Here is a 23329-nt window from a genome sequence, read left to right as displayed (position 1 = left end):
TATTTCACAATTTAGAGTTTTGAGTGACTCTCAAACTTTCCACCTAGCGAAAACTAACACTCATCGAATAGGATATGAAGCGGCATAGCTGCTGCGAAAAGTTGTTGACCCCTCTAATTTTCTCCCCCTTTAGCATAAAGCACCAAAAAGAGAAGAAAAGAAGAAAGATCAACACTTACTCGACATCTCCCTAGATGTCCGTCCAATCAATATCATCACCTCCTGCAGCAGTCTCGGCACCACCATCACCATCATCGTCATCCTCATCATCTGAATCTGTATCGGAGAGACTCAGAAGGTCATACTGTGGAGGAGGTGGAATAGGAGGAAGTGGTGGAAGGTCCTTTCCACGCTGCTGACGTTGCTCAAGCTGTGTCTCATACGCTCTGTCAGCTGCATAGGTGCACTTGCCGAAGATTGCCTTCAACCACTTGCCAAACTTCTTCATCTTGCCTCCTCTACGAGAATTAGAGCAAGAAGACTCAGAGATATCTACATGAGCATGAGAGCTCCCCGCTCCCTGAGTAGCTATAGCTAGCTTGGTCTTCTCAATTTTGTAGACAGTGTGCATCCCATCCTTTGAAAATAAAATCCAGTGACCCTCTCAATCATGAACATGAGGTAAGGGGCATAGGGCAGCCCCCACCTCCATTCCTCCACTACAAATCTCAACTCAGTCCACATGAATCTAGGGACATTGAACCTGTCCCCACCTGGAGCAAATCTAGCCAACACATTTCTCACATAGCCATTAATATCTGAGGCTACTCCATCCTTTGGGTTGATGGTGTTCCTGATGAGGTTGTTGAGGATGTAATAGAAGTTGTGTAGACCACTCCTCTTGCCATCTGTAATCCTTCTATCTCTCCACATGTAACTGATGTCACAGATCTCAGCTTGAGGCTCATCATGAATGTAAGTGTAACCTATGTGCTCCTCCCCAAAGCCAAGAATCTAGCTGAAAGTGACAAAGTCGACTCGGTAGTGCCAACCATCAGTCATCCAGTGAATCTCATTAGAGGTCTAGTCATAGAAGTATGTGGCATGAAACTGTGCAAGGACCTCCTCATTCTAGTTATACTGAAAACCCATGATGTCTGAAAGCTAGAACATGTCATAAAGTTTGATTACCTTGTCAAACTTAGGCTCCTCCTCCTACATCTCATGCCAATCAATATACTGTATCTTGATGATCTTGGTTTTCTTGGATGCAAGAATGGCAGTGGCATAAAAGTTGGAATGAAACTCATTCCAAAATCGCCCAAATCTTTGCGCACTGCATAGGGATTGATCCCCTTGCCTCTTCCACTAGCTTCCAACTTTTGGAATAGTTGTCAATTGCATGCTGGCGGGAGTCATCTGGAGGTCTCATGATGATCTCACCCTCAAAATCTCTCATGTATCTACCATCAAACTCAGAGAGATGTTGTGGGGTGTCAGGAATGGCATCAGTGGTACGACCTATCATCTCCAGCCTCTCCTCATCTTCAATATATTGCTCACGCCTCCCCCAGTCACCAAGTCCCCTTGGAGCTGTACTACAGCCTAATACTGTTGACCTCCCTCGACCACGACAAGGTGGAAACTTGTCTCTTTGCTTATTCATCTTCTTTTTTCCCTTTCGGTCATTAACTCTATGCTCCATCTTCTCAAACAAGGAATGAAGAGCAGAGGAAAGAAATTGCTTGGGCTAGGGGTAGTAGCAGCCATCAGTGATGTTGAGGGAGGGCTGGCGGCTGCCGCGGCACTGCTAGAGATAGGCAACACGCATCCAAGCGATGGCGATGGCATGGGCGTGAGAGGAGAGAGAGGCGTGGGAGTCAGCGTTGGGGGGAAAGAGAGAGGGAAAGAAGTTACTGCGGACCTAAGGGTAAGAGGAAGAATAAATGGGCTCCATAGTAAAACCATTTGGGCCGAATCTCAATTGAGATTCAAAGTGCGGCACTGCCGTATGCCTAACCTGGCACTGTCGCAGAGCGACACTGCCACATGGCAGGCGCAGCGCTGCCGCACTCCCCAAAATAGTGGGAGTTAGCTATAATCTTATATGATTTTCTCTGTATAAGATATGGACACATATCACCTATATACCATGACCAGAAACAAATAATCAATATAGACCATGATCAAGATACATAAGTTGCCTTTTATAAATCATTTTCATGCACAATATGAAAATTTTCAACTCTTTTTCCTATATACTAGTTTATCAAACAGAGGCATGCTAAAATTCAAACTACGTTATGAGAATCAAGTATATTTAGCTCACTAAGCAAAGCACAAAACCTTGACTCATCAAGGGGCTTTGTGAAGATATCGGCTAGTTGCTTTTCAGTGCTCACATGGCGAATTTTGATATCTCCTTTGGTTTCGTGGTCTCTCAAGAAATGATGTCGGATGTCTATGTGTTTGGTTCTAGAGTGGCTTATGAGATTGTTGGCTAACTTTATGGCACTTTCGTTGTCACACAAGAGTGAGATTTTTGTGAAGTGACATCCAAAATCTTGAAGGGTTCGCCTCATCCATAGTAGTTGAGCACAACATGCACTGGCTGCAATATACTCAGCCTCGGTGGTGGAAAGGGCTACACAATTTTGCTTTTTAGAACTCTAAGACACTAGGGACCATCTAAGGAATTGACATGTCCCCAAAGTGCTTTTTGATCTACTTTGCAACTGGCTTAATCGGAATCCGAATACCCAAGTAGATCAAACCTAGAGCCCTTAGGATACCATAAGCCAAGGTTAGGAGTGTGTACTAAATATCTCAAGATTCTCTTAATGGCCACCAAGTGACACTCTTTTCGGGTTAGCTTGAAATCTAGCACACATGCACACACTAAGCATAATATCAGGCCTAGATGCGCACAAATAAAGTAGAGAGCTTATCATGGAACGATATACCTTGGTATCCATGGCTTTCCCATCAATGTTGAGATCAAGATGTCGATTGGTTGGCATGGGAGTTTTGATAGGCTTGGCATTCACCATGTCAAACTTCTTGAGCATATCATGGGTGTACTTCGTTTGGCTAATGAAAGTTCCATCCTTCACTTGCTTGATTTGAAATCCAAGGAAGAACTTCAATTCACCTATCATGGACATCTCAAATCTCTTGGTTATAATCCTACTGAATTCCTCACAAAAAGGATGATTAGTACAACCAAATATTATGTCATCGACATATATTTGGCACACAAATATATTTTTACTAACTTTGTGAGTGAAAAGGGTAGGGTTGGCTTTGCCTATTTCAAAGCCTTGTTTAAGAAAGAATTCCTTAAGGCATTCATACCATGCTCTTGGTGCTTGCTTAAGCCCATAGAGCGCCTTTTGGAGTTTGTAGACATGGTTGGAGAACTTGGGATCTTTAAAACTCAGTGGTTGCTCAACATAGACAAATTTTTGAATGGGGGCCGTTGAGGAATGCACTCTTCACATCCATTTGATATAGCTTGAAATTGTAATGAGCAACATAGGCTAGAAGCATTTGGATTGCTTCAAGTCTTGCCACCAGTGCATATGTTTCCTCAAAGTCTAAGCCCTCTACTTGAGTGAAACCTTGAGCAACCAATCTTGCCTTGTTTCTTGTCACCACGCCATTCTCATCTTGCTTGTTGCAGAAGACCCACTTGGTACCAATGGTATTGGTGTTGGGTCTCTCCACTAAGGTCCATACTTGGTTTCTTTCAAAGTTATTGAGCTCTTTTTGCATGGCCATCACCCAATCTGGGTCTCCAAGTGCTTGTTATACCTTAAGAGGCTCCAAAGAGGAAACAAACGTGTAATATTGACAAAAGTTTGCTAAATGTGAATGAGTTGTTACTCCCTTTTGAAGACTCCCAAGGATGTTGTCAATGGGATGATCCCATTGTATTGTTTGCCTTAGCCTTGGATGATCAATGGTCTCTTGTCCATCTTCTAGATCTTCATTATTTTCTTGCTCGAATATGGGTTGTAGGTTTTGTCCTTGAATCGGAGTTGGACTTGCTGCTACTGTCAGAGGGAGTGCGGCACTACCACTCTTATGTGCGGCACTGCCACTCTACTGATTTGCAGCAGGGGTCTGGCTCCCCCTCAGCATCATGTATGTTAGCGGAACTTTGTTCATCAGCAGCTTGAGGAACCTCCATTTAGTGACTTCGTATTCTTGTGGTCTTATATCACCAATAGCCAATTGCTTGATTGCTTCACATGGTGGATCCTCCTTTTCTACAACACTTGAATCAACTTGCTCCTACTTGAGAGCCATTAGATTCATCAAATGTCACGTCTACCGCTATTTCAACTCTCCCGGAGGTTTTGTTGAAAACATAATAGGCATGCTCATTTGATCCATAACTAAGAAGAAAACCTTCATCAACTTTAGGTGCAAACTTATAGGTTTTGGGTTTCTTATTAAGTATGAAGCACTTGCACCCAAACACTCTAAAGTAGGACACCTTTGGTTTGTTACCGGTTAAAAGCTCATATGAAGTTTTCTTCAACTTCTTATGTAGGTAGAGGCGGTTGATGGCATGGCAAGCGGTGTTGATGGCTTCACACCAAAAGAGGTCTGGCAGTCTTGTACTCATCTAGCATTGTCCTTGCCATGTCAATTAGTGTACGGTTCTTCCTCTCTACTACACCATTTTGTTGAGAGGTGTATGGAGTTGAGAACTCATGCTTGATGCCCCTCTTCATCAAGAAACTCCTCAACTTGGGTGTTCTTGAATTCGGTCACATTGTCACTTCTTATTTTCTTGATGGGGAGACCGAACTCCTTTTGAGCTCTTCTCACAAAAGTCTTCACTTTGTCTCTAACTTGACACTTATCAAACAAGAAAATACCCAAGTGAAACGAGAATAATCATCAATAATAACAAGACCATATTTGTTATCCCCGATACTTAGGTAGGCGACCGGTCTAAAGAGATCCATGTGTATGAGCTTCAATGGTTGTGTCATGGTCATGATGCTCTTTAGTGGGTGAGGTACGCCAACTTGCTTTCTTGCTTGACAAGCGCTATATATTCTATCTTTCTTAAAGTGAACATTTGTTAGCCCAATGATGTGTTTATCCTAACGGCTCTGTTCGGTTTTTTATAATTTATTTTTTATAATTTTTTTATTAAAATAGTATTTTTCTCTGCCGTGTTTCCACCGTCCCCACTCGCACCACTCCCCAGCCGAGCCGCCAGTGCAGGCCCTATTTGTACGGGTCCCCTTCCTCCTCGTGCTGCTCCAGTTCGTGCAGTCGTCACCGCGAAAGCAAAAGCTTTCCCTTCGATCCATCCTTCCTTCCCCTGAGAGACGTGATCCATCCCGCTCGGGCACCAGCCACCAGCGATGGGCTCCCGCTACGAGGTGGAGGTGACCGTGGGCTCCGCCCGTGACCTGAAGAACGTCAACTGGCGCCACGGCGACCTGAAGCCGTACGCCGTGGTGTGGATCGACTCCGGCGCCAAGTGCTCCACCCGCGTGGACCTCGACAACGGCGAGAACCCCGCGTGGGACGAGAAGCTCCTGGTCCCGCTCCCGCCCTCCTCCCGCCTCGACGACGCCGTCCTCTACATCGACGTCGTGCACGCCAACGCCGCCGAGGGCGTCAAGCCGCTCGTGGGATCCGCGCGCCTCCCGCTCCGCGACGTCCTCGACGACGCCGGGATCGGGGGCAAGGCCTCGCGCAACCTCCGCCTCAAGCGCCCCTCGGGCCGCCCCCACGGCCGCCGTCGACGTCCGCGTCGCCGTCAAGGAACCGTCCAGGTACTACGACCCCAACCCTTACCCGGCCCCGGCGGGCTACGCCAACGCGGGCACCCGTGGTGACCCCTACGGCTCGTCCGCCGCCGCTGCTGCTGGCGGCGGCTACTACGGCTCCGGAGGTGGCTACGGCTCCGGTGGCGGCGCCTACGGCAGCGGCGGCGGCTACGGCGCCGCGCAGCCCTACACCGCGGCGCCCCCGGCGGGGTACCCTTCCACCTACGGCTCCGCGCCGCCGCCTCCTCAGCCGGCGTACGGCGCTCCTCCTGCCGCAGCGTACGGCGCTCCTCCTGTCGCCGCCGCCACCGCCGCGTACGGAACCAGCGCCGTTGGTGCCGACGGCAAGAAGAAGAACAAGATGGGGATGGGGACGGGGCTGGCGGTGGGCGCGGCGGCGGGCGTGCTCGGAGGCCTGGCGCTGGCCGGCGGGGCCAGCTTGCTGGAGGACAAGTTCGAGGAGCGCGTGTCGGAGAGGGTGGAGGAGAACCTGGAGAGGGAGGACTCGTACGGAGGCGGCGGCTACGGGGGTGGCTATGACGACTACGGCGGCGACGACGACTACTGATCATCGGACCTGATGGATCCTCCAATCATTTGGCCGGCTGCTGCGCTTGTCGATCATCTACCTTCTTCACCTTCGTCTTGGTGTCCTAAATATTTACTTTATGATGAACCGCAAATTAGATCATGTTCTATTCTATCCCCATCCTTGAATTTCTTTTCGCCGTTGTGGTTTATTGCGGCGGTATTGCTGTTGAGACTGAGACTTGAGATCCTCATCTGAGATTTGAAAAATGCCGAGTTAATTAATCCTGTCGCTAAGTGTGTATTGGATTGGATCATACATCGAGCTGTTTCGATTGATTCACGGATAGATAGCTGCGGAGTAGGAGTATCTGCGTTGATCGGTAACAACGCGCTGCGATCTCGTCCTCGGGCGCCATTGACTGCTCTACCCTCCTCCCATCGCTGCGTTATGGGTGTATCGAAGACGACGACCAAGTTCAGTGACTCGGTGGGAGCCACCAGTGCATTCTCATTGCTTCCGATTCCAATTGGATGGAGTAAGCAGCGAGATGCCGTGCCGAGACCTCTATTCGGCATATGCTTTTCTTCTATGCTCCATGGATTTAATTGGATCACATATCTCCATCAGATTGTATTGCAGAACGACAGCTTACTTTCATTCTTTGCTTGCATTTTCGTGCTGACTCCGCCACTGGGCAATTTGCAGTTACGACGAGAAGGAAGACGCGGTACCATGCCCATTTCGTTTTACGGTGGAAATAAAATTGCACGCGTGCATGACGTGCGACGTTCTCTGCAACTTGTTCTGTCATTCCGCACTTCGGAGATGGCTAAAAAAAAACAAATAAATCGGCAGCCATCCTCAATTCCTCATCCTCGACAAACTCAGCGGCAAGCGTCGATCTGCCTCTGCCTTGTAAGGTTATGGGCTTACTCCATATGGCCGTAGGATAACTCTTCTATGGCCGAGCAAAGTGTTGGTCCTGATATATATCACGGTTCAGATTGTTGGCGCCTCTGCATCATCACCAGCCGCCAGCAGAGCTGCGTCGGCCGAGCTACAGGAAGGCGCGGAGGGCAGCTCCAGTAAGGAAAGGCCGAGGCGGGCCAAGACCATGAACCCTTGGGTGTTTAGGCCTGGACTGGGCCAACGTGTGAAGCCCAGCTGAGGAGTGCGTGTGTGAGAGTGCTTCGCTATATAAGCCAGAGAGCTTCTTGTAAGAGGGGTTATGCTATTTCTGTAACAAACTCTCCCAACTCGTGATCGAAGAAGTTATCTGTTCCCCGACCTCTACTCTGCTTCCTGTCCTTCACTCCGATTCCTCTCTTCTCCTACCTTTGCTGCTAACAAATTGGTACCGGACACCCTTCCTCGGCCTTCTTCTCCTCGCTCTCACCTCGATCTGGGAAAGTAATACCCGACGGCAAGTTGATCACCGCTCTTCGCTTCGGTGTCGAGCGTGTGATTCCATAGGTCCATGCCGAGGTCGTTCTGATCGGTGACGAGCGTAGCGAGTCGATCCGAGCCACTACCCAATAGCCACACCAAATAGATCACGACCACTACACCAGATTCCACCGCCAGCTTGGGGCCATGGATCCGAACACCAAGCTCCTCATCGATGAGATGAAGGCGATACGCTCGGCTTTGGAGGGCCGCATCGGAGGCATGGAGTCGTCGTTGGGCAAGGTGCAAACCTCGCTGGGCCGATGGATCAGGTCGGTCGAGAGCTTCATCTCCGAGCGTTTCGCCAAGCTGGAGATGCAACCCAGGTGTTCGACACCTGTAAGCCGACGATCGACACGTCGGTGAAGGAGCTGCGTCTCGAGATAGGCGCGATCCGTAAGTCCGAGGAGGCCGTGGAGAAGATGCGTGAAGAGATGACGGCGTTGCGCAAGGCGGTGAGTCGTGCCGCACTCGACGCTAGTCCATCGGCACTGGCGGGCATCCTGCATCAGCCGGGCGCGGCCTTCGCGTCCTCGTACGCTGGGAAACCAGCCACTAGCCCGTGTTTTGGGCCCCACATCGAACTTTGTCACCAGGGACTTGAACCTCTGATTCAGTCTCCGGTCAAGGGTATGATTCCGATCTCTGCTTCTACCTTCCACACTGGTCTGATTCCTGTTCCACTACCGTGTCCGTTCCCGGGCATGCACTGTTCGTTGTCTGGGTCCATTCTAGAGCAGGGAGGTCATATGTTTCAGATTGGGGATGGTCTAGTTCGGGAGCAGCCGCAGCGTGATCATCACGGTCACTGGGGGCTATGGTCATGGGGGTTACCACCACTCCAATAGCAAGCTGCCTAAGTTCAATTTTCCTAGGTTTGATGGGGAGAACCCTAAGCTGTGGATTTCCTGTTGTGAGGACTATTTTTGAGATGTATTTTGTTGAGCCTAGTAAGTGGATTCGAGTAGCCACGATGCAGGTGTCGGGGGCGGCAGCTTGTTGGTTGCAGTCACTAGATCCCAGTTTTTGGTCAGGGAGTTGGGGGGAGTTTTGCCTAGTAGGATCACTGGTACGCCTAGAGGGGAGTGAATAGGCCTGTAAAAATTCAACTCAAACCGAAGTCAAATTCACCAGCGGCACTGCCGCACCTGCAGGAGAGATTAGTTCACAGTTCAAAATCTACCTATCGAAATTTAGATAGGGTAAATTTCCTAGCTTCCTGCAAGGATAGTAGATCATAGATCGACTGCTGAAAGTGGTGGAAACACCACACACAAGTAGACCAGCATCAAACTCTAGAAATCACCTCAACAACCATATGTCATGCAAGTAATGTAAATCAAGCACAAGTGACACAATGATTTATCTCGTAGTTCGGCTCGCCACCAAGGCTTGCCTACCTCCACATTGTTGAGGTTAGCCACTAAGGCTTAGAGCTATCCAGCCCTTCCTCGTTCTCAAGTCAAGAGACTTAACTCTTGAGATGAGGGGTGAGTTTACTAGCTCCAAGATATGGTTTCAAATCTCCCGGTGCTGCCACATAAGTTGGCAAGCTCCACGGGCGACGCTCTAGCCGACTAGGAGCCAAGCTCCAAGAGTAACAAACACAACCGCCTGGCTAAAACATGAACCAAGTGCTATTTAGAGTTTAGGGAATCAATGGAGTTGCTCTCTAATCAAGTTAGACCCTTTTCTCTCAAGGATTGATGGGAAAATCAATGGATTTGCTTGGGGGCTTTAGGTCAACAATGGAGAGAGAGAGAGAGAGAGCTCCTGCTCTATTTTGGGCATGCTTAAGTGAGGAAGAAGATACATGTTCAGTTTCCGTTGGAGAGGAAGGGGAAAGGTATATGTACCCCCTAACCCCCAATGGTCACTTTAAATCACAGATAGCCAGTTGGGGAGGAAAGGGAAAGGTATATATACCCCTAGCCCTCAACATGGACACCGCACCCAAGGGGTCAGGCGAGAGGAAGCTTGTGGCCTCGAGGTCGAGCGAGACGGAGCCCGCAACCTCAGGGTCGGGTGAGCTGGATCCCGCGACCAAGGGGTCGGGCGAGCCGGATCCCACACCCAAGGGGTCAGGTGAGCCAGATCCCACATCCAAGGTGTCGGGTGAGCCAGAGCCTGCGTCCTCAAGTTTGGGCGAACCGGAAGCCCGCGACCATGGGGTCGGGCGAGCCAGACCCCGCGACCAAGGAGTCAGTTGAACCAGAGCCTACGACCAAGGGGTCGGGCGTGCCGGAGCCCGCGACCAAGGATTCGAAGCGAACCGGAGCCCGCGGCCTCGAGGTCGGCGAACCACTCTTCAAGTGCGGCAGTGCCGGCACCACGCAAGACAGCAAGGGTAATAGTGAAGTGGACTATCTTGGCTATGAATCTAAGGATGCATGTGGTTGTTTGAGCACTTGGTAGCACATATTAGCTTAAGCATTGTGCCCCTTTATAGTACGGCTTTTTCTATACTCAAATTCAATATATAAAAGAATTTAAACCTCCTTTGAGTTTGAAGCCATCTACATTTATAATTGGAGGCTCCTCCGTTTCGTGTAGCATCCTCGAATATAAATTCCTTGTTTGTTATCTCATTAAATCTTATTAGTTCTCTAATTGCGTGGTCATTATCACCAAAACCCACAATTATGACTTGATTGCACTTTCAATCTCCCCCTTTTTGGAGATTGATGACAACCCAATTAATGCTTACAAAAGATATGAAATAAATACTAAGACTTTTCGAGCCATGGGTATAGAGCCTCCCTCTAAGTATGTGAATATAGAATTGAATTCTCAAATTGAAATAAGAAGCCAAGATTCACATTTTAGTGAAAGTGATGGGGCTCCCCCTACATCCATGCTCCTGTGGGGTGATGCATATTGTGTCAGGTAAGTAAAATGTGATGCAAATGACTAGTTTATGCACAACATGGTTTGCTGTTGCAGCTGGGTGCGGCATTGTCGCACTTGCTGTAACAGCACAGATCAGAATAGACACCACACAGCTAGCCCAGACAAAATGATATGCAACCTAGCACAATAAGATGACTTCTAATCCACATAACGATACATGTCCATATCTAATACACAAAGAGTCAAATAGTAGCATTATTTCACAATTTAGAGTTTTGAGCTGACTCTCAAACTTTCCACCTAGCGAAAACTAACACTCATCGAATAGGACTATGAAGCGGCATAGCTGCTGCTGAAAAGTTGTTGACCCCTCTAATTTTCTCCCCCTTTAGCATAAAGCACCAAAAAGAGAAGAAAAGAAGAAAGATCAACACCTACTCGACATCTCCCTAGGATGTCCGTCCAATCAATATCATCACCTCCTGCAGCAGTCCTCGGCACCACCATCACCATCATCGTCATCCTCATCATCTGAATCTGTATCAGAGAGACTTCAGAAGGTCATACTGTGGAGGAGGTAGAATAGGAGGAAGTGGTGGAAGGTCCTTTCCACGCTGTTGACGTTGCTCAAGCTATGTCTCATACGCTCTGTCAGCTGCATAGGTGCACCTGCCGAAGATTGCCTTCAACCACTTGCCAAACTTCTTCATCTTGCCTCCTCTACAAGAATTAGAGCAAGAAGACTCAGAGATATCTATATGAGCATGAGAGCTCCCCGCTCCCTGAGTAGCTATAGCTAGGCTCGGTCTTCTCAATTTTGTAGACAGTGTGCATCCCATCCTTTGGAAAATAAAATTCAGTGACCCTCTCAATCATGAACATGAGGTAAGGGGCATAGGGCAGCCCCCACCTCCATTCCTCCACTACAAATCTCAACTCAGTCCACATGAATCTAGGGACATTGAACCTGTCCCCACCTGGAGCAAATCTAGCCAACACATTTCTCACATAGCCATTAATATCTGAGGCTACTCCATCCTTTGGGTTGATGGTGTTCCTAATGAGGTTGTTGAGGATGTAATAGAAGTTGTGTAGACCACTCCTCTTGCCATCTGTAATCCTTCTATCTCTCCACATGTAACTGATGTCACAGATCTCAGCTTGAGGCTCATCATGAATGTAAGTGTAACCTCTGTGCTCCTCCCCAAAGCCAAGAATCTAGCTGAAAGTGACAAAGTCGACTCAGTAGTGCCGACCATCAGTCATCCAGTGAATCTCATTAGAGGTCTGGTCATAGAAGTATGTGGCATGAAACTATGCAAGGACCTCCTCATTCCAGTTATACTGAAAACCCATGATGTCTGAAAGCTAGAACATGTCATAAAGTTTGATTACCTTGTCAAACTTAGGCTCCTCCTTCTCCTGCATCTCATGCCAATCAATATACTGCATCTTAATGATCTTGGTTTTCTGGGATGCAAGAATGGCAGTGGCATAAAAGTTGGAATGAAACTCATTCCAAAATCTACAATCAATGCCCAAATCTTTGCGCACTGCATAGGGATTGATCCCCTTGCCTCTTCCACTAGCTTCCAACTTTTGGAATAATTGACAATTGCATGCTGGCGGGAGTCATCTGGAGGTCTCATGATGATCTCACCCTCAAAATCTCTCATGTATCTAGCCATCAAACTCAGAGAGATGTTGTGGGGTGTCAGGAATGGCATCAGTGGTACGACCTATCATCTCCAGCCTCTCCTCAGTCTTCAATATATTGCTCACGCCTCCCCTAGTCACCAAGTCCCCTTGGAGCTGTACTACAGCCTAATACTGTTGACCTCCCTCGACCACGATAAGGTGGAAACTTGTCTCTTTGCTCATTCATCTTCTTTTTTCCCTTTCGGTCATTAACTCTAGTGCTCCATCTTCTCAAACGAGGAATGGAAGAGCAGAGGAAAGAAACTTGCTTGGGCTAGGGGTAGTAGCAGCCATCAGTGATGTTGAGGGAGGGCTGGCGGCTGCCGCGGCACTGCTAGAGACTAGGCAACAGCGCATCCAAGCGATGGCGATGGCATGGGCGTGAGAGGAGAGAGAGGCGTGGGAGTCAGGCGTTGTGGGGAAAGAGAGAGGGAAAGAAGTTACTGCGGACCTAAGGGTAAGAGGAAGAATAAATGGGCTCCATAGTAAAACCATTTGGGCCGAATCTCAATTGAGATTCAAAGTGCGGCACTGCCGTATGCCTAGCCTAGGCACTGTCGTAGAGCGACACTGCCAGCATGGTAGGCGCAGCGCTGCCGCACTCCCCAAAATAGTGGGAGTTAGCTATAATCTTATATGATTTTCTCTATATAAGATATGGACACATATCACCTATATACCATGACCAGAAACAAATAATCAATACAGACCATGATCAAGATACATAAGTTGCCTTTTATAAATCATTTTCATGCACAATATGAAAATTTTCAACTCTTTTGCCTATATACTAGTTTATCAAATAGAGGCATGCTAAAATTCAAACTATGTTATGAGAATCAAGTATATTTAGCTCACTAAGCAAAGCAAAAAACCTTGACTCATCAAGGGGCTTTGTGAAGATATCGGCTAGTTGCTTTTCAGTGCTCACATGGCGAATTTTGATATCTCCTTTGGTTTCGTGGTCTCTCAAGAAATGATGTCGGATGTCTATGTGTTTGGTTCTAGAGTGGCTTATGAGATTGTTGGCTAACTTTATGGCACTTTCGTTGTCACACAAGAGTGAGATTTTTGTGAAGTGACATCCAAAATCTTGAAGGGTTTGCCTCATCCATAGTAGTTGAGCACAACATGCACCGGCTGCAATATACTCAGCCTCGGTGGTGGAAAGGGCTACACAATTTTGCTTTTTAGAACTCTAAGACACTAGGGACCATCTAAGGAATTGACATGTCCCCAAAGTGCTTTTTCAATCTACTTTGCAACTGGCTTAATCGGAATCCGAATACCCAAGTAGATCAAACCTAGAGCCCTTAGGATACCATAAGCCAAGGTTAGGAGTGTGTACTAAATATCTCAAGATTCTCTTAATGGCCACCAAGTGACACTCTTTTTGGGTTAGCTTGAAATCTAGCACACATGCACACACTAAGCATAATATCAGGCCTAGATGCGCACAAATAAAGTAGAGAGCTTATCATGGAACGATATACCTTGGTATCCATGGCTTTCCCTTCAATGTTGAGATCAAGATGTCCATTGGTTGGCATGGGAGTTTTGATAGGCTTGGCATTCACCATGTCAAACTTCTTGAGCATATCATGGGTGTACTTCGTTTGGCTAATGAAAGTTCCATCCTTCACTTGCTTGATTTGAAATCCAAGGAAGAACTTCAATTCACCTATCATGGACATCTCAAATCTCTTGGTTATAATCCTACTGAATTCCTCACAAAAAGGATGATTAGTACAACCAAATATTATGTCATCGACATATATTTGGCACACAAATATATTTTTACTAACTTTGTGAGTGAAAAGGGTAGGGTTGGCTTTGCCTATTTCAAAGCCTTGTTTAAGAAAGAATTCCTTAAGGCATTCATACCATGATCTTGGTGCTTGCTTAAGCCCATAGAGCGCCTTTTGGAGTTTGTAGACGTGGTTGGGGAACTTGGGATCTTTAAAACTCAGTGGTTGCTCAACATAGACAAATTTTTGAATGGGGGCCGTTGAGGAATGCACTCTTCACATCCATTTGATATAGCTTGAAATTGTAATGAGCAGCATAGGCTAGAAGCATTTGGATTGCTTCAAGTCTTCCCACCGGTGCATATGTTTCCTCAAAGTCTAAGCCCTCTACTTGAGTGAAACCTTGAGCAACCAATCTTGCCTTGTTTCTTGTCACCATGCCATTCTCATCTTGCTTGTTGTAGAAGACCCACTTGGTACCAATGGTATTGGTGTTGGGTCTCTCCACTAAGGTCCATACTTGGTTTCTTTCAAAGTTATTGAGCTCTTTTTGCATGGCCATCACCCAATCTGGGTCTCCAAGTGCTTGTTATACCTTAAGAGGCTCCAAAGAGGAAACAAACATGTAATATTGACAAAAGTTTGCTAAATGTGAATGAGTTGTTACTCCCTTTTGAAGACTCCCAAGGATGTTGTCAATGGGATGATCCCATTGTATTGTTTGCCTTAGCCTTGGATGATCAATGGTCTCTTGTCCATCTTCTAGATCTTCATTATTTTCTTGCTCGAATATGGGTTGTAGGTTTTGTCCTTGAATCAGAGTTGGACTTGCTGCTACTGTCAGAGGGAGTGCGGCACTACCGCTCTTATGTGCGGCACTGCCACTCTACTGATTTGCAGCAGGGGTTGGCTCCCCCTCAGCATCATGTATGTTAGCGGAACTTTGTTCATCAGCAGCTTGAGGAACCTCCATTTTAGTGACTTCGTATTCTTGTGGTCTTATATCACCAATAGCCAATTGCTTGATTGCTTCACATGGTGGATCCTCCTTTTCTACAACACTTGAATCAACTTGCTCCACTTGAGAGCCATTAGATTCATCAAATGTCACGTCTACCGCTATTTCAACTCTCCCGGAGGTTTTGTTGAAAACATAATAGGCATGCTCATTTGATCCATAACTAAGAAGAAAACCTTCATCAACTTTAGGTGCAAACTTATAGGTTTTGGGTTTCTTATTAAGTATGAAGCACTTGCACCCAAACACTCTAAAGTAGGACACCTTTGGTTTGTTACCGGTTAAAAGCTCATATGAAGTTTTCTTCAACTTCTTGTGTAGGTAGAGGCGGTTGATGGCATGGCAAGCGGTGTTGATGGCTTCACACCAAAAGAGGTCTGGCATCTTGTACTCATCTAGCATTGTCCTTGCCATGTCAATTAGTGTACGGTTCTTCCTCTCTACTACACCATTTTGTTGAGAGTGTATGGAGTTGAGAACTCATGCTTGATGCCCTCTTCATCAAGAAACTCCTCAACTTGGGTGTTCTTGAATTCGGTCACATTGTCACTTCTTATTTTCTTGATGGGGAGACCGAACTCCTTTTGAGCTCTTCTCACAAAAGTCTTCACTTTGTCTCTAACTTGACACTTATCAAACAAGAAAAATACCCAAGTGAAACGAGAATAATCATCAATAATAACAAGACCATATTTGTTATCCCCGATACTTAGGTAGGCGACCGGTCTAAAGAGATCCATGTGTATGAGCTTCAATGGTTGTGTCATGGTCATGATGCTCTTTGGTGGGTGAGGTACGCCAACTTGCTTTCTTGCTTGACAAGCGCTATATATTCTATCTTTCTTAAAGTGAACATTTGTTAGCCCAATGATGTGTTTATCCTTTTGAAGTTTGGCCAAGTTCCTCATCCCAACATGGGCTAGTTGGTGATGCCAAAGCCACCCCATGCTAGATTTTGCCACTAAACAAGTCTCAAGATTAGCTTTACTTTTGTTGAAGTCAACTAGGTAAAGCTTGTTCTTTAAATGACCCATAAAGACAATAGAGGAATCCTCCCTTCTAAAGACTTTCACACCCTTATCCGTAAAGAGACGATTGAAGCCCATCTCGCATAATTAAGAGACGGACAACAAATTATAACCTAACAAATCAACATGTAAAACATTTGTAATTGAATGCTCAAGGGTTATAGCAACTTTACCAAGACCAATCACATCCCCTTTAGAGTTGTCTCCAAAGAGAATATTTTCATTTGAGTCCATCTTCGGGATATATGATGAGAACATAATCCTTTCTCCGATCATATGATTTGTACATCCACTATCAAGCACCCAACTTGACCCACCGGAGGAGTATGCCTGCAAAACAAATTTAGTTGCTTGATTTAGGTCCCCAATTAGACTTGGAGCCTTGCATGTTTGTCACAAGAAATTTAAGAACCCAAATAGAAGTATTCCTATATGTGTTGGCCTCCTTTCCAACATATTTAGCAACCATTTTTCCACTGTTGTTGTTCCTTAAAACAAAACACAAAGTCAAGCTTTGTCGAGGTGGTTGAAACTTTGGTTGGTAGGCATACTTGTTCATAGTGCCCCACACTGATTCCTTTGGCTTCTATTGAACCTGTTTCTGCTAGGACACCTTCTTTTTGGGCTTAGTTTGATCAGGAGCAGAGTTGGTAGCCTTCCCATTTTTGTGAGGAGCGGCACAGTCGGCCTTCACTGTGGCACAACCGCGGTGCGACACTATCGCTCTAGACTACGGCACTACCACTGTTTGTGCAGGTTGATCTATACTAACTCTTTCCTTTCTCTCAAACTTGACACAGTCATAGCCATTTATGATCTATCTTCCATTTGTCTTGGCTCCTGCAGTGTGCCCAAGCCCATGCTTGATTGAGGGGTGTCTCCCTTGCTTGAATTGAGGCACTTTTGAATCATTTGCCTTCTTGTCACTTACTTAAGCCTTACCACTCAAGCAGCCCTTACCAATGATCTCATTGAGTCTAGCAATTTCTTTTCTCATTGCCTCAATGTTAGCAAGGTTAGTGGAATAAGCATTTAGATCAATATTATAACATTTTCCACAACCTTGACTAGTGGAGGTAGTAGAGGCATCATTTGCCTTAGAGGGGTGTGAGTTGCTATCCCAAATAATGTTATATTGTAGCTCAAGCTCTTTGTGTTTTTCATCTAAGTCATAATACTTTTTTTCTTGAGAGTAATATTTTCTTTCTTTGTGATAGCATGGTCCCCTTGTTCTTTGGCCAAGGCCTTGCTAGCAATGTAGCCTATCCTCTTGTTGGATAAGAGTTCCCTCTCTAGATTCTAGCTTGGCTTGGACACTCTCTAAGTCCTCCATTAGTTTAGTGATGAATAGTTTGGTCTTTCCATCTAAGTTCTTAGTTAATTTATCAATCTCTTCATCACTAGATTCATCTTCACTAGAGCTATTACTAATATCACTACTAGAGATATCACTAGGAGGTGGAGGTGGAGGAGCTTTGGCCTTGGATTTAGATTTTACCTTCTCACCCTTTGCCATAAGACAAATGTGAGGGGAGTAGTAGTCATCATCGGATATGTTGGTGAAGAGTCTTGGTGAAGAGGATGGCTCATGGATAGCAATGGTTGCAACTTTCTCATCTTCTTCACTTGAGCTTACAATAGATGAATCCCATTCATGCCCAATGTGAGCTTCTCCCATGTTTTTCTTGCTCTTTCTTCGATCGGCCTTGTCCACCTTTTTCTCTTTCTTATAATTATTCTCCTTGATCTCATGTGGGCACTTAGCAATAAAATGGTCGGTGCTTCCATAATTGTAGCATGTCCTCTTCTTCTTGTTTGGAAACTTCCTCTTTACTACCTTGTACCCTTGCTTCTTCAACCCTTTGTGAAACCTCCTCATAAAGAGAGCAACATCATCCACTTTCTCATATTGGTCATCATCATGTTCACTCTCACTAGAGGATGAGGTGGTCTCTACTCTTTCTTGAACTTGCTTGATTGCTTTGGGCTTGCTAATTGAAGCTTGCTTGTTAGTCTTGGACTTGCTTGTAGAGCCTTGCTTGCTTGATTTGTTGGCCTTGAGAGCTACATCCTTATTGATCTTGATGCCTTCTAGCTTTGCTTGCAATTCTCCAAGCTTCTTCCTCTCATTTGCTTCCTCTTTGCATGTCAAAGGTCAAGATCATCCCAAGTACATCATTTGGTGTGAAGTACTCAAACTTCTTGTCTCTAATTAGAGTTGCTACGGTCTCATTTCTTGATGAATAAGCTTCCAACATAATCTTGACAACTTTGTGATCATCTAGCTCATCACAACCATAGCCTCTAATCTTGCCCACCATGGTCATCAACCTATCAAACATCTCTTGTGGCCCTTCTCCATCCAAGATAACAAATCGGTTGAGTTTGGACATCAACAAATCAATCCTTGCCTTTCTCACTTTGTTAACTCCTTCATGTGCAAGATGCAAAGTATCCCAAATTTGCTTGGCAACATCCACACCAATCACTCTATTGTACTCATCACCAACCAAGGCACTAAGTAGCACACTAGTAGCTTGACCGTTGAGGTGGATGATTCTCATTTCTTCCATGGTTGGATTCTTGGGATCAACCGGTGGCTCAAATCCATTGCAAACAACCTCCCAAATGCTAGGATGAAGACCTATAAGATAGGCTCTCATCAAGTGCTTCCACTTGATAAAGTTAGTCCCATCAAAATGAGGTAACTTGCTCGCGGGCACATTGATGAAGGACTCATGATCATGGTTAGTCATAGACATAGAAGAATAGTTAAAGGATATGGCGGCATATTTGTTGTCGTCATTCTTCTTTCCCTTTCCTTTCTTGTCCTTCTTGCTATGCACTTGGTAGGACTCATCGTCATCACCATCTTCGGAGCTGCTTGATAGCTCACTTGAAGATGCATTTTAAGGCTTTTGCTTCTTGTTCCTTCTTCTTTCTTGCTTCTCTTCTTTTTCTTCTAGCTTCTCTCTTGAGTCTTCTTTCTTCTTTTCTTGCTTTCTTCTCTTCTAACTGCTTGCTACTCCTTTTTCTTCTCTCTTGCTTCTCTTTTCTCTTTTCTAGCTACCCTTCTTCTTCTTTCTTCTTCATTTTGAGCTTTTTCGGCATTGGTCGCCTCTAGCTGCGGGAGCATGGAGTTGCTTGTTGTAGAGACGCTAAGCTCACTGTTGTCGGTGTCATGCAGCCCAACTTCCTTTGGATCGACATTGATGGGCTTCACAATACCAAATCCTCCCCCAGGCTCCATACCTCACATGGTCAAGCGCACACGAGGTAACCTCCCTTTGATACCACTTGTAGGATCACTGGTACGCCTAGAGGGGGTGAATAGGCCTATAAAAATTTAACTCAAACCAAAGTTAAATTCACCCGCCGCACTACCGCACTGTGAGCGCGACACTGCCGCACATGCAGGAGAGATTAGTTTACAGTTCAAAATCTCCCTAGCGAAATTTAGATAGGGTAAATTTCTTAGCTTCCTGCAGGGTAGTAGATCATAGATCGATAGCTGAAAGTGGTGGGAACACCACACACAAGTAGATCAGCCTCAAACTCTAGAAATCACCTCAATAACAATATATCATGCAAGTAATATAAATCAAGCACAAGTGACATGATGATTTATCCATGGTTTGGCTCACCACCAAGGCTTGCCTACCTCCACATTGTTGAGGTTAGCCACTAAGGCTTAGAGCTATCCAGCCATTCCTCGTTCTCAAGTCAAGAGACTTAACTCTTGAGATGAGGGGTGAGTTTACTAGCTTCAAGAGATGGTTACAAACCTCTCGGGGCTACCACACAAGTTGGCAAGCTCCACAAGCGATGCTCTAGCTGGCTAGGAGCCAATCTCCAAGAGTAACAAACACAATTGTCGGCTAAAATGTGAACCAAGTGCTCTTTAGAGTTTGGGAATCAATGGAGTTGCTCTCTAATCAAGTTGGACCCTTTTCTCTCAAGGATTGATGGGGAAATCAATAGATTTGCTTGGGACTTTAGGTCAATAATGGAGAGAGAGAGAGAGGTCCTGCTCTGTTTTGGGTGTGCTGAAGTGAGGAAGAAGAGACATGTTTGTTTCCGTTGGAGAAGAAGGGGAAATGCATATGTACCCCCAGCCCCCAACGATCACTTTAAATCATAGATAGCCGTTGGGGTGGATAGGGAAAGGTATATATACCCCAGCCCTCAATGAACACCACACCCAAGGGGTCAGGCGAGAGGAAGCCCACGGCCTCAAGGTCGGGCGAGACGGAGCCCACGACCTCGGGGTCAGGCGAGCCGGATCCCACGACCATGGGGTCAGGCAAGGCGGATCCTGTGACAAGGGGTCGGGCGAGCTAAATCCCGCACCTAAGGGGTCGAGCGAGCTGGAGCCCATAGCCTCGAGGTCAGGCAAACCGGAGCCCGCGACCAAGGGGTCAGGCAAGCCAGAGCCCGTGACCAAGGGGTCGGGTGAACCGGAGCCCACGACCAACGGTTGGGTGAGCCAGAGCCTAGGACCAAGGGGTCGAGCGAACCGGAGCCCATGACCAAGGGGTTGGGCAAGCCGAAGCCCACGGCCTCGAGGTTGACAAACCACTCTTCAAGTGTGGTAGTGCCGTACCGCGCAAGACAGCAAAGGTAATAGTGAAGTGGACTATTTTAGCTGTGAATCTGAGGGTGCATGTGGTTGTTTGAGCACTTGGTAGCACATATTAGCTTAAGCACTATGCCCCCCTTTATAGTATGGCTTTTCTTATACTTAAATTCAATGTATAAAAAAATTTAAACCTCCTTTGAGTTTGAAGCCATCTACATTTATAATTGGGGGCTCCTCCATTTCGTGTAGCATCCTCGAATATAAATTCTCTACTTGTCATCTCGTTAAATCTCATTAGTTCTCTAATTGCGTGGTCATTATCACAAAAACCCACAATTAAGGCTTGATTGCACTTTCTTTGCCACTTGCTCTTAGATCGTTTTGGCAAGGATCAGCATGAGGTGTTGCTGTGGCAATTGTTGCACATTCGACAAACAGCCGGGGTGCAGGAGTACGCAGATCATTTCACTAAGATGGTGATCAGTTGTTGGCTTATGGCAAGAACATGGACCCTCTATTCTATGCCATGAAATTTGTCGATGGTCTTCGAGATGATATCCATTCTGTAGTGCAAATGTAGTGTCCTACTTCGGTTGGTACAGCTGTGGTGTTGGCTTTGTTACGGGAGGAACTGGTGGACCCATCTAGGCGTCGTGATGGGAGACGGTCTGAAGGTAGGTGTTGATGAAATATGGTCGGTAGTCTACCTAGGGGTATGCCCAAGGTAGTAGATTGTTGGCAGACTGATGCGCAAGCTACAAACAAGATGGTGATGCAAGACAGACATGAGGTTTTATCCAGGTTTGGCCGCCGTGAAGGCGTAATACCTACGTCCTGCGTCTGATTGTATTGCTGTATGTCAATGAGAGATGTTTTTTAGGGGTCCCCTGCCCGCCTTATATAGTCTAGGGAATAGGATTACAGATCTAGAAACTAATCCTAACTAGTTACAATTGTCATAGGTGGCCGGATAAGGATTCCTATTCTAACCGACCAGGATCTTGCTTGATCTCTAAATCTATCTTGATTCCTTGCGCGGGATTCCAAATAGATTAGCCGGGCCACGCGTCGTCTTCTAGTGGGCCAGACCCCCTGATCCAGGCCAGCCCAAGCCTAGCCATAAGGGTATAGGGGTTAATACCCCCACAGCTAGTCCCTGAGCACCATGTATTATGCTGCGACACGTCGTTCGATCTCCTTTAACTAATGCGATCCATCTTCATGTCATCTCCAACTAGTTGAAACATTGACCAATCAAATGTGCTAGTATTCTGGTCAGAACAAAGAGCAGTAGACCATGATTCCGGTTGTCTGAAGAATGCATGGTGCTCTAAAGAAAAAAGAAAAAGATTTCTTTCCTTATCAAGTGTGCCCACTTGTATTTCTGAAAAGAAATGTAAGTGACCCTTGGACAATAGTAGTTCTGGCAAACAGTCAGAGTGTAGGGGTCGATAAAATAAGCACATTCACTGCAAGGTGAAGTGTGCCCACTTAGTCCCTGAGCCTGGTAGTAGGTGACGTAGGCACGTGGTGCCAGGGTCTAAAAAGAATTTCCACTGAAGTTAAGAATCCAATCGTCGTACAAGCAATACGAGATGCACCGGTAGGTGCATCGTACCGATGTAGTCCCTGAGCTTGCTGGAAGGCAAAGTATAAGCCTTGTAGCAAGGTCTAAATAAATGCCTCTTGACTGTATGTGAGTACAAATCACATATAGCCGAGGAGAGCGGTCTCCGAGCAGTGGTCGGAATAGTTCTCGAGCACGATAGTGGTCGGAACTAGTCCTCGAGCACGATAGTGGTCGGAATAGCCCCCGAGCACAATAGTGGTCTGGACAGTCCCCGATCACGAAGGGGGTCTGGACAGCCCTCGAGCACGATGGTGGTCTGGATAGTCCCCGAGCACGAGAGGTGCGGCGAAAAAACCAAATGCCACTTGTACTATTATTTTGTGTATTTATTTATTTACTTGCTCTGTCAAGTCCAATCTGACACGTCTGGTCAAAAAAGTAGATGGGTATAGCATGTCATACTGCCTTCTTGTCCTTTCAAGCAAACAGTTATGTGGCACCTATAAGTAGGTGTGTCAGCGTGAGCCCTCTCACACTGGTAACAAAGAGGCGCATACACTGATAACAAAGAGGCGCATATATTGGCATAGATCTCGAGGCTATGAAAACAACCGTCTGCGGCGCATGCGCATGTCTCCCAAGAATCTTGGGCAGACAAAACGACAGAACTCTTGGTTAAATATAGTATAGAATTGGTAAGTTACTTTTTACTGAACCCCATTGCCATTCGCAGTCGCAGCCTTCTTCTTCCTCTTGCCAACCCTAGTACCTTCGAAATCACCACCAGTCAATCCTCCACCGTTTCCTCATTCATCAGCAAGGCTAGACTCATGGCGAAAAGTGACGCACAGAAGAAAGCAGGAGTCATGGCGAAGGAGTGGTGGAAATCGAGAAGCAACGAGCAGACCATTAAAGACCTCATCACCATGGGAGTACTCCACAACAAGGAGCTCATAGGATGGCATGCGCCGGAGGGCGAAGGGTACCCCGATCCATAACCAGGTTAGATCATGGTATTCGAAGACTTCTTTAAGTGGGGATTTCGGGGTTCCGGTACATCCTTTCCTTCAGGGTCTCTGTCTGTACTATGAGATTGGAATTTACAATCTACATCCCAACTCG

General features: G+C 46.3%; 1 pseudogene; it reads left to right on the top strand.

The window, feature by feature from the left end:
• The first annotated feature begins 5150 nt into the window (after positions 1-5150).
• Positions 5151-6563, top strand: LOC136551484 (protein SRC2 homolog; annotated as a pseudogene).
• Positions 6564-23329: the final 16766 nt, after the last annotated feature.

This window comes from Miscanthus floridulus, chromosome 4, assembly GCF_019320115.1.
Source record: "Miscanthus floridulus cultivar M001 chromosome 4, ASM1932011v1, whole genome shotgun sequence".
NCBI lineage: Eukaryota > Viridiplantae > Streptophyta > Magnoliopsida > Poales > Poaceae > Miscanthus > Miscanthus floridulus.
The sequence above is the reverse complement of the archived record's forward strand: the minus strand, read 5'-3'. Positions and strand labels throughout refer to the sequence as shown.